Source organism: Filicampus tigris, chromosome 8 (assembly GCF_054856515.1).
Source record: "Filicampus tigris isolate MCC_2025a chromosome 8, RoL_Ftig_1.0, whole genome shotgun sequence".
Lineage (NCBI taxonomy): Eukaryota > Metazoa > Chordata > Actinopteri > Syngnathiformes > Syngnathidae > Filicampus > Filicampus tigris.
In genome coordinates, this window is record NC_141224.1 from 16,697,183 (window position 1) to 16,709,248 (window position 12,066).

Below are 12,066 nucleotides of genomic sequence, written 5' to 3' on the forward strand. Positions count from 1 at the left end.
CAAAATGACATTAAAAAGAAAATCCAGGCTGTTATGTAAAGATAGATGAACCCGATCGTCAAAATGGTGCTAAAGAAAATGCTGACTACTGTATAAATCTCGATGTAAGAGCACTTTAATTTACAATATGCCCTGTAATTCCTGTGGCACACAGAAGAGAGCACTGCTAGACTGTTTTGTTTTGCTTTGCTGTGGCTAATTATTTTAAATGGCCACCACTAGTGGTGAGAAACAGGGAAAGGTAAATGTTTTATATCCATCCATCCATTATCTATACCGCTTATCCTCACAAGGGTCGCGGGGAGTGCTGGAGCCTATCCCAGCAGTCTTCGGGCAGTAGGCGGGGGACACCCCGAATTGGTTGCCAGACATTCACAGGGCAAATGTTTTATAATAATAAGAAAATCTAACATCTGATGATCAAATTTCAAAACAGAATCAAACTGAATGAAAGGCCTCATTTCATTGTATTTGATTTCAAAGAAAAATGTTGTACAGTCCCATTTAACTCTCCTGACCTATATTAGCTGACACACATACATAATGTTTAGAGAAATTCGGACTAGATTCACCAAATAAAGCTACAACACAATCAAATTAGAGACCTTCACTATGAGACAGGGTCAGGATCTAACATGATACATATACATAATCAGGATACTAAAAGAAAAATCTGTTTCACTTACAGTAAAAAAAAAACACATAATCAGTTACAGGTACATTGATGAATTTTTTTTATTATTTTGCAGGACTGTATTTATAATGCATGGAGAGAGACCCTGGGTGCTGATTTGAGTCCTGATCACCTACTTTCTAACTAGCGGGTCAAACCATCTTTTCCGGATTAAAGTGGATAAATGTTCAGAATATAGCCCAATGGACCACCATTGTCCATTGTCAAGAATGTCATTTTTGGCCATTAAAATCATTCACTGCCATTGACGAATTTACTTTTCTTTTCACAGTCCAACCATTCAATCCCAGGAATTTATTTATATATTTTTTTCCATTTTTTTCAAACATTAGGGTAAAAGAGGGTTAGAAAAAGTCTGACAGTGAATGAGTCGCGGCAAATGACACAGGCCACTCGATTTGTGTTAGGCTTCCCTTAAGCGGCCAGTTTGAAAGTTACTCAATGGACGGTGATTGTTTGGATCGTATTCACTGGAGGACTTAATCATTTTAAATAACATTTAAAATTAAAAGTTGAACTGTCAACATCATCAGGACTGCTGGTTACTTATGGCGGCTAGCAAAGGGTGCTAGCAAGCCTGCCTGCGAAGTATGTTTTTAACTTGACGATCTCATCACAAATCACCCACAGCTTTGCTGCATAAAAGATAATTTTTTGCCGTTTGGGGAACCCACTTTTGTACCAAAAAAAACACAACAAATTTGGGTTGGTTTATTCTACATATTTTATTTATTGCCACTAACTTGTTCATTAGTCAGGGTGCTTCTTTGATTGTTTACATTCGCTTCATGTCAGAATCCATGGAGTCAAATGACTCGAGAGTAATCAGCTTTCCCCACAAACATGAAGATATTTGGTCGTAAATATTGAACAGGTTTAATGTTCAAGATTGCCGGTCCCTACCGATTTCAGATCCCATCGGGACAAATCCCCCCTTTATGCACATACAGACCAAAGGATAAGCTTATAGGACACTCTTATAAGACATCATATAATGACTTGTCAATTTTTACTGTAATCCAATGTCAATTAAGTCTACACGATTATAATATCCAGCAGTGAAGGTAAAAGTACAGCCTTCTGCATCCAGCCCTGATTTTTTAAAATATTTATTTATACTGTTTAGCCACATGGGCTAAAAGGTTTCATGACCCAGTGCCAACTCTGCTAGTGTCAGTACGTCAGGGCTCTCAATCAGCTGGAGACTATACCATCGAGTTCAGTTTTTTTTAGCCTCTGAGAGTGGTTGGAATGAGGCTGGACAAAAGACAGATTTTGTTTGCTCATTCACTCCTTATGATCTTTGCCCTGAAAGTTTGGATTGGTTAGGTTTCATTTATTTAATTTCTCATGTAGGATGTGTTGTTACATCAGTGTCATCAGCAAGCGCCTCATAACTAATTGTTTGTCTAAAAGAAATATCGACCGTCCTTTTCCAAGTTGTGCTGTCGATCTTGTTCTCCCAATGAGTGCTGTCATCAAAGGCCCAGTATAAATGATAGACAGGCTGTTTGTTACACTTTCAATCAAGACTATCATTAAGCTATTTATGACTTAAAGCCACCCACACTGGGATGTTGTGTGCACAAGGGTGTTCAAATCACACATACAAAAGTCAGATATGTTTTGTTTTTCCTTTCCATGTATAATATGAGTTACTCTACATTATATAGAATGTCAGTAAATGCTGTGAAAATATAAGGTTTTGAAACTGTTTCGAGTGCAAAGACAAATTTCACAGTTTGCACTCAGTAACTCTTGTGGCAGTGCACAGAGTAAGAGGTATAATTTATATAGTTTTTGTTTACTCAGTTTCCATCACATAAGAGATGTAGTGTGATACATGCAGATGTACACTGCACCCACTATAGTAACATATATTATATTGATTGCTAATTAGAATAATTCTGACAGTGTTGATCAAAGCTGGCCAATATCATTTTAAATACATACTTTATGACTCATATCAACTCATCGATGACAGATTGTCTGAGTGTGCTTGTGATGTTATTTGAAATATTTAAAAAAAAATTTTTTTTTCATACTTTGCATAGAGTAGATGCATAGTTCCAAATTAGAGTTGTTGCAACAGTGTTGCTAACTGTTTGCAACGTCACTCATTGACTGCAGCTGCAACGTTTCCTGATTGATTTTCTCCATGTTGTATACATCACCTTCCTAAAAAAAAATTGACAAAAATGTTCTTTTTGCCTAAATATCTCATCATGATTTTGACCACCTCTGCTATACTCACCTATTTTCTCAGTTGAACGGATCATGCAAATTGTAGCTCAAATGAAATTGCTAATAAATTTAATATACCGGTATTCAGTTTTTGTTAAAGGAAGGTGACAAAAGGTTGCTTACATGTGTTGTCCAAAGGTAGAGTTTGGCTGAAAAAATGTATATGCACTACTGAAAAGAAAAAAAAAAGCACATAACACTCCAGAGTGTTCTCATTATATGACTACTGTTGAGTTTTTGTATATGTGTCCTTCGGAAATAGACATCTCTCTGCCCATCTCCAAAAATAACATCACTAATGACCCATAGACAGAAGTAGATTATTATTCTTACTAAAATATTTTTCCACCCATTTTACTTCAAATCATTAAAGCTGAGTGGCACAAACCTAGTTACATCTGTAATTGCTTCCATACTTGTTTTTTTCCCTCTGGTGGCTTGATAGACAGAAGCGCTTAAGCAAGTCCATCTGCCACTCACAGATAATTAATTTAATAAGTGTGTTGACAAACACTGCATGATGAGACACAGCTTTGAGGCATGGCCTTCAACAAGCAACAAAATAAATCTGCTTGTAGTTGGATGATTAAATCTGACTATTCCACAGCATGAACTGTATGATTGTCTTTCCTTAAAAAAAACATTTATCGAACAGGAGCATTGATGGACACTTTATTTTTTACTTTAATTACTTGCATAACTCTGCTAGCAGAGTATTTCCTTTCATTTCTTGTTCAAATGTAACGAAAGCTTTTCGTGGCCTCATGATTTGCAGGAGGGGCCGAAGTCAATGTTTTCTCGAATTTTCCATGCGTCTGAGCATTCACACGAACTCCCTGAGCATTCCTTGGACCGCAGTGAGCAACATCAGACATGCATACGGCGACCAAACCAGTGTCAAACCAGTCCAAAACCTGAGATCATAACACGTTACTTGATGTAGGTATGTTACCCCCCAAAAAATCAAGCCACCACCTGTACATCAAAATTGAACATATCATTGAATAGAGATTTGTGACACAAATAAAATCTGCCCTAGTTTGTTACTTTGATTTCTGCACACAGGTCATTTTAAGCATAATTAATTGTCAATACAATCTACATAAATATGATACCCCATTGTCCACTCATAAATAATGGAAAAAAGGTCATTCGATAAAACAAAAAAATGCTAGTTACCTGACCTCTAAAATGGCCAAAAGAGTCTCATTAAACGACATCCATGTTTGGACTTTCTGCATGGAGCGGTCCGCGTGTCGCCTACAGCTTCAGTGATGAATGTGTGTGAGTCAATGTATGCTTCAATGTAAACTAAAGAACAACTGAGTGTGCACCCTTAGTCGCGCTACTGAAACTGTAAGGGAAGTGGGAATGGTGAGGTGTGCTTTTTGTAGATTCAACTGGGGTGGAAATTAAAGAATGAGCATTGAAATGTGTGCGCCAGCGTCATCGTGTGCGCTGAGAGGGCGAGAGAAGTGCGCAATTGCTCACCCACGCAGCTAAGAGAGAACATTGGCCAAGGCTGTCAGTTGCAGTTTGAGGGTAGCCTAACTTCGGACTTGGGTTGTGGAGGGTGGGGTCCTGTCTTTTGTATGTGCCACTTGCAGATTTTAAAGTGCTGCTTTTAACATATAAGATTTGAAATCATTCATCACCAATGTATTTGAATGATCTTGTGTACATCTACAGTATGTTCACCCACCCATGTCTCTGCACTTAGAGGGGTGGAGCCTAACTATCCCCAAAGTTAGTAAGCAAATGTTTGTTGAACAAGCCTTTTCTGTGTGTGCCCCAACTTTGTGGAATGCTCTTCGTCTCAGTTGAGATTTTTAAAGCTAAACTGAGGACCCACCTTTTTGCTGTTAAAATCATCTCACAAATGCTACCCTGCTGTAAAGGTGTGTTGTGTTTTATTCGTGTCATTCTGTGTTTTTATTTACAAAACTCTTTTTCAACTCAATGTTGAGAAAACTGTCTTCCGTCAATGAGTAAACACCAAATAATGACCTCCAGAAAGACATTTTAATCAGACACTCCCATTCCATTTAGTCATTCTCCAAGCTAGCATAGTCTGAAGTGTCAAGTTTGAAGAAACACCATCTGCTTGAATGGTGCCGATCGGGCAAATCTTCACTGAAGAACCTGGTGTCATAGGGTGTTTCGGGTCTCAGATCTTCAGGCAACCTCACCTGGGCGATCCAGCCAGGATTGATCACACTCCGGCTTGTGACCAAGCAGTGCGCTACACCGTGGATCCCCACCTGAAAGCCTTCTCAGCGGACTCACTGATTATCGTGGTGGCTTTCCTCACATTGCACACCTGTGATCTCAAGGAGCCTGAGAGCTCGGTGCAAGGCCTGCCAAGGGAATCTCAGTGGGCTCGCAGAGGGCCCTCCACCCTTTCTCCCTACATGACTCAACAAGCTCAGAGTACTTCGCCTTCTACTCATGGGCCTCCTCAATTTGGTCTTCCCGGGGGACTGTGAGTTCAAAAAGCACCACTTGCCTGGCGGTGTCAGATGTCCAAACTATGTCCAGCCTGAGTGCGGATGAAGAAATGTGCTACAGGAGCTTCAACTGTCTCACATCGTCCACTTGAAGCTGCCAATCACGAGCTGAGGCAAGCAGACCTGCTAGGGTCTTCTCCTTAGTTGGCGGTCCCTCCCCTGCCATTATAAAGGTTCTACAATTTCTAGCTAGTGACTGCTCTGCTGGGTGCAGATGGTGCTAGCTATTACCAATACTTGGTCATGGCGGCACATGTACCTCCCCTCTCCCAATGCTTTGGAGCAGCAGTTTAGGATGTGTTCTCGAGACCCCCTTCGTAGACACAGCAGGCATGATAGAGTTTCAGTCAGTTGTACGGATTGGTAGGGCTAGGGAGAACATCGTACACCAAGTGGATTAAGAATTTGAGTCTTGATAGTTCTGCCCTCCAGATTTCCGACCATGTGATCTTTTGAGCAGCTGCATGGTCCAAGTTGCTTCATCCTCCTTGCTGGTGCATTGCCCTCTTGCTACACCACTCCTCCTCCACCTCTGCCTGGATCTCTTCCTGAATCAGCCGTCACCTCTCTTTCCCCTGAGCTTTGTCGAACTGGGCTCTTGTCTGACTCCACAGTCCCAAACAACTGACTGCAACAGAGCCCAGCAGGGCGCCAGGCCTCAGCCTCACTTCCGCATGCTTCACTGCTTCCCTGGCTCACCACTTCCGTCCTGTTCTCACTGTAGTGCTTGCCGAGGACTGTCCTGTCAGCTGAATCCCTGTAGAGCAGGGTTGGGCAATTCCGCCCCTCAAGGGCCAGTATCCTGCATGTTTTCTATGTCACTCTGGTGCAACCCACCTGATTCAAATGTTCAGGATCATTATTCAGCTTCTGCAGACGGCTGATTATATGAACATTTGAATCAGGTGTGTTCCAGCAGGGATAGTTGGAAAACAGGCAGGATACTGGCCCTCGAGGGCCGGAATTGCCCGTCCCTGCTGTAGAGCAATTGTTGCAACCGTCAGATCATCCATGAAGGCTCTATTTCAGGGGGGGTCAATTCCGGTCCTCGAGGGCCGGTATCCTGCATCTTTTATATGTCAACCTGCTGCAACACACTTGATTCAAATGATCAAGATCGTTATCCAGCTTCTGCAGAGCTTGCTGATTATACGATCATTTGAATCAGGTGTGTTCCAGCAGGGAGACAAAGAAAACATGCAAGGTACCGCGGCCCTCAAGGACTGGAATTGCCCATCTTTGCTCTAATTGGTAGTAGGCGGAAGCTCAAAAATATGGCATGCGTCATTAGGTCTACATGCATGTGTAGATGTGCGACCAAATATGGTTGTCATGAGTCAGCCTTTCGGGATATCTAAAGTATAGCCTACTGTACAAAAGGGGAAATATTTAGATGCAATTCAGTTGAAGACTAGTGATGTTGTGTAATTTCATCTTGAACTCGAAGCAGTGTATTCATGTTTTAAGATTGTAGAAATAAAGACAGTAATAGAAGTTTTTTCAAAACACAATGATAATACAAAAGGCATAATTTAACTTACTATGGGCTCATCAGAATGAAATTCTCCCCAGAAAGTTAAAGAAAAATATTTGTTTTAAAGTCCCTGGATGCTACTTCATCCAACATCTTTTTTATATGTACACATAACTACATGTTTGAAATACCGCAGGCGGATGTCGGGTGTGCAACATTTTGGCAAACAAAATTGTATTGATCATAATTCATAATCGTAACAGGTGCTTGACGAAGTGTGCTGTATTACTTTGTGCTCCCTTCTTTGCTCTCCATACCTGCTTCAAAGTACTTGTATGTGATGGCCACAGCTATGAGGTCTCCTTCTCTAAATGGGACAGCACAGTTCAGACATGGTTATCATATCTGTCTCACAGTTATAGGTTCTGCGTTTGTGTGGTATTTGTATGTTCTCCTTGAGCTTGCGTGGGTATTTTTTTCAGGTACTCTGGTTGTCACACACATTCCAAAAAACATGCATGTTAGGTTGATTTGAGACCCTAAATTGTCCATAAGGTTAAATATGAGGGTGGATGTTTACTTTTCGATATGTGCCTGCCTAGGCGAATACTCCAGTGTACCCTTACTTTTTGCCCTGAACAGAATTAGTGAAAGAAAATTGAGGTGAATAGATGGACAGTCATTAATGATTCAACACCAGCAAATCAAATCTGGTCACTTCCGCATTGCTGATCACAAGCATGGTGACCCTAAGGGGTCAAAGAGGCCAAGAAGAAAGCCAGTCAGCAAATCCACTGTGTAATGTTTTTTACGAGTGTACAATGTAGAAATAAACTGCACTGGCTAGCAACCGTGCGCTCAGCCTTTGTTGACAGGTTTTGACTTCACACACATCTGTGATGATTTTTTTTTTCTCAGGGCACTGGGGCAGTCTGTAAAAACCCGGTTCCTATTGCTAGACAATAATATATTTCTATTGTCACTAGTTATAGATTAAATAGAATATACCCCAACTGCATTGCATATACATTACAATAGTATTTTGCTGACTTTGATGCAACGGCTGTCAGTTAAATAATGGTTTAGTACTTGTTCAGTTTAGGTTGAAATACTACTTGACTCGCCACAGATGCTGGCAGCCCTCGCTACGCCACTGCTACTGCATCATCAATACATTTGTGAAGTATATTATGCAAGATTGTCCTCATTGCATCACAGCTAACACACTGTGACATCAGATGTTGACATCACTAATGAACCTGCAAGATTCTCTCCGCATTAAAAGACCCCTTTGATGTCGCTTTATATTATTTTATCTTCACATCTGTTTCCTGGTGGTGAACGAAGCGCAGTTGCAATATTAAACAATTAAAAGTAAGTCACTGCCGTCATGAAAACTTTGCAGTGCATGATGTTTGATGGGTAGTGAATCTTTTCCCAGCAAAATTAATCATCCAACGTCAACTTACCCGTCACTCTCTCTTCCAGTATACCACTGCCGCAGGCTGTGTTTAGCCCAGTTGTCAAAGTGAAATACAGTCCCAAGCCGCCTTTATTTCACACTATCATGATTTTTAATCTCATTCTATAAGACAGTGATGTTGGATCGTTGTAATATACAACAGTGGCTGTATATTGTTTACTGCTGATAATGCTGGCAAAAACCCACACTATTGCATATTCCCCACATAGAATATTGCAAGGTATAACTCTAAATGACAAATGCAGTATTTCAGTTCATATTCTCACAAAACTGATTTAAATTCCATTTGCCTACATATCCTTTGGAATGTACCGATAATTGATTTGTGAGAAAGCTTATTGTTATCTGCAATGTTGGCAGAATTTGTTTTAAAATAAGGGTGGCGATTCTTGAAAGCAAAACAACGATCATTTGAACCAAAGTTGGCGTTAGATCAAAGCAAACCAATGAGAATATGTCAAATGCAGAAAATACAGGTTATATAATAAACCACAAACAATAGTGACATACTACTTTAGGTGTAAGATGGAACAATACATTGGGATCCATAGTTCTTGAGGTTAACCTTGAATAAACAGAGATACATACAGGTTGGAAATTACAAGGCTATGTAAAAACACTATTGGTCTTGAGCTTCATGAAAGAAGGCATTCTGTCTCATTTACTATAGGGACTCTGGATTAAGAAAACTATATTACTGCACTTGACTCGTATTTCCTGCTCATGCGGGTAGTTTTAATAAAAAAGCGATATAATCATGTGTACAACAAGACTAGTGTACTAGATGTTTGAGGTGAAGAGTGCACTTAAGTGCACTTAAGATTTCCTATATAGCTAATGAAGAGCATCCAACCATCTAACAATCATCTTTTCAGAAAAGAGAAGTTGAACTCAATCAAACGGTTCCCAATGTGTTAGTGGAAGAACCTAGTAGAAAATTCTATGAATACTTGCACTACTGTAAACAGTAGAACCCCAACTTTTGAATGCATTAAAAGATTGTAAAAAAAAATGGAGTTCAGCCATTATTTGCCTTAAATCTTGCACAATCCTTTTCTGGGGCCAGGATCAGAAGAATTTACAGAATCACCAAGACAACCAAACTGAGTCAAGGATAGCATTGAACTTCAACTCATTATTCTGGGTGACCCTGCATAAAATCACCGTAGAACCCCACATCTGCTTGAAAGGATTTAAGTTCCCTGTGGTCTTGCAGAACTACCAAGACTTTGCACCAATCTGATCGGCTGGATCAGGATCTGCTGATATTTTACATATTATGCAAACTCGGTAATCGACTTTAATGTAATAATTTTCCAGATCGGTCAATGACATCATTGCTCGGATCCACAAACAGCAAACACAATCTCGTTCACACTGGGGATCATCTGTGATGCCATAGTGTAGATATGAGCCCGAAAACTAATCTGTTTTTAGCTTTGTTGCGGGTCATGTGAGTGGATAGCCTTTGCGCTGGGAGGCGGACGTTCTGCCTGCAAGCCCCCGACCATCCAATCACAAATAGCGTTCATGTAATTTTATGATTGATTTTTGAAAAAAAAGTCTGAAAAACATTTTATTTACCAGTACATCAAAAAAAGAACTAGCTACATTAGGTGTATTATTTATTTGATTTGTACATCTCTTTAATTAAGTCGCTGATGGTGTAGTGGTACACTTGCCTGATGTGTGTGCGGGCAGTGTTGGATCGGTTCCCACTCAGTGACTGTGTCTGTGTGGGCCCTGCGACTGGCTGGTGACCAGTTCAGGGTGTAGTATGCCTTTCGCCCATAGTCAGCTGGGATAGGCTCCTGCACCTCCCGTGACCTTGTACAGGATAAGTGGTGTGGAAGATGACACACGTCTTCACCACGAATGGTGAATGTCGTCGTAATCATGTCAAAATAGCAGTCGCAGGCACGTCAGTCCATCATGAATCCAGACCTGCCCACTCTGCTGTCGTTGGTGACCGCCAATCAGCGTTGACAACGCACTTACTACTTCACATGCATGCAAAAAACCCAATAGACACACACACACACTTACAGCGTGGTGACTGGTGAAATTAAAACAATATGGGACAATGTCATTGCAGTCTGTGAGACTAAAAGTCATACAACACCTTTTTGTTTTGCTTTTTTAACTAGTGTCTGCTTTGCCTCATTTGACATACTAAGTACGTTCTCGACACTAATTGGCTGTCGGCGCCGAGGACGGGTAGACTGGGCCAGCCTGAAAAAATGGCGCATTGATGGCTGACGGACTGACATGGCCACCACACCAAAATAGCTTTCATCACGAAGCGGAAGTGCTGTGTGCGGCCACACACATTCAGCCATTCACAGATGCAAGGCAGGCATGTTGTTTGAACTATCATGGAAATAAGTGCATTTGTTGATGCACAAACCTTTGCAAAATCAGGATAAGATATATGCTGTGGTCATACCGTGGCTGATTCCATTCAGAGCAAGTCAGCAGAAAAGTAAGGAGAGAAAATGTACACTACTACACTTGACTCGTATTTCCTGCTCATGCAGGTATTTTTAATAAAAAAGCGATATAATCATGTGTCCAACAAAACTAGTGTACTAGATCTTTGATTGTATTGTGAAATGTGGTTTCAAGCAGTTATGCCAGGTGCACTAATATATATTGTAGCTCTAAAGAATTCAAACCATATGTTTTAATTAACGAATTAAATAATTATTGCATGCATGATTCATTAATTAAGATTAATTAATTAAAGTAAGTGCATCACTTGGACTTGGTCATTTTAAAGTGTGGGGACGTGAAAAAGTGTGGGCACCCCTGGGCTATAGGGAGACAGTGGAATCAGAGTCATGCAATGTGTGAAGCAGTTTTGATGGAAAACACATAGGGGGCAGTCGTTTATTACCTCTATACTATTTTCAGTAATTTAATGGAGGAACAAAAAATTATAATTGATTAATATTTTACTGAATTATTACATCAACATTAATATGCCATATTGTATGGATGGATACCACAGAAGAACTATTTTCCATATGGAGCACTGAATTTGAATGACAATTTAAATGATCATGCATGATAAGCATGATTTATGAATTATCCATCAAGGTTTTTGTTCGCTCTGATCTCGTTAGCAAAATGAATCATTCATTGACACCATTTTCAAAGAGAGTAAAAATAAATGCATCATTTTTTATTAAGAAAATATCTCCCAATGATGAGAGAAAATCAGAAAACAGAGCAGAAAAAAAAATTATATTCTGAAGATAGACTGAAAATAAAAAACATTACACCTTCTCCCTCTTTCTGTACAAGACCTTTCATCTAGCAGAGGAATGGCACAAAACAACATCTGAGCGCAATTGCTCCTGCCAAACAAATCAGAGCAAAAGAATAAAAAAACACAAAACAGTCCTATTAAGTAGCCCTTTACTAATGAACTAAACCAAATGACATATCAGCTATGTCCTGCTTGACTACAGAGTATATGTAATCCCTCTTCTAAATTTGTCTCAAATCTTAAACCATCTTCCACCTCCCTGCTACCTTTCATTTCACACCATATTTATTCATTCATCCACCCTTCCTTAGGCTAAACTAGCTGAATTTGGTCGAGAGGCGGAGTACAGCCGAGACTGGATCATATTTATATGTATTTCAGTTTTATAAAAAT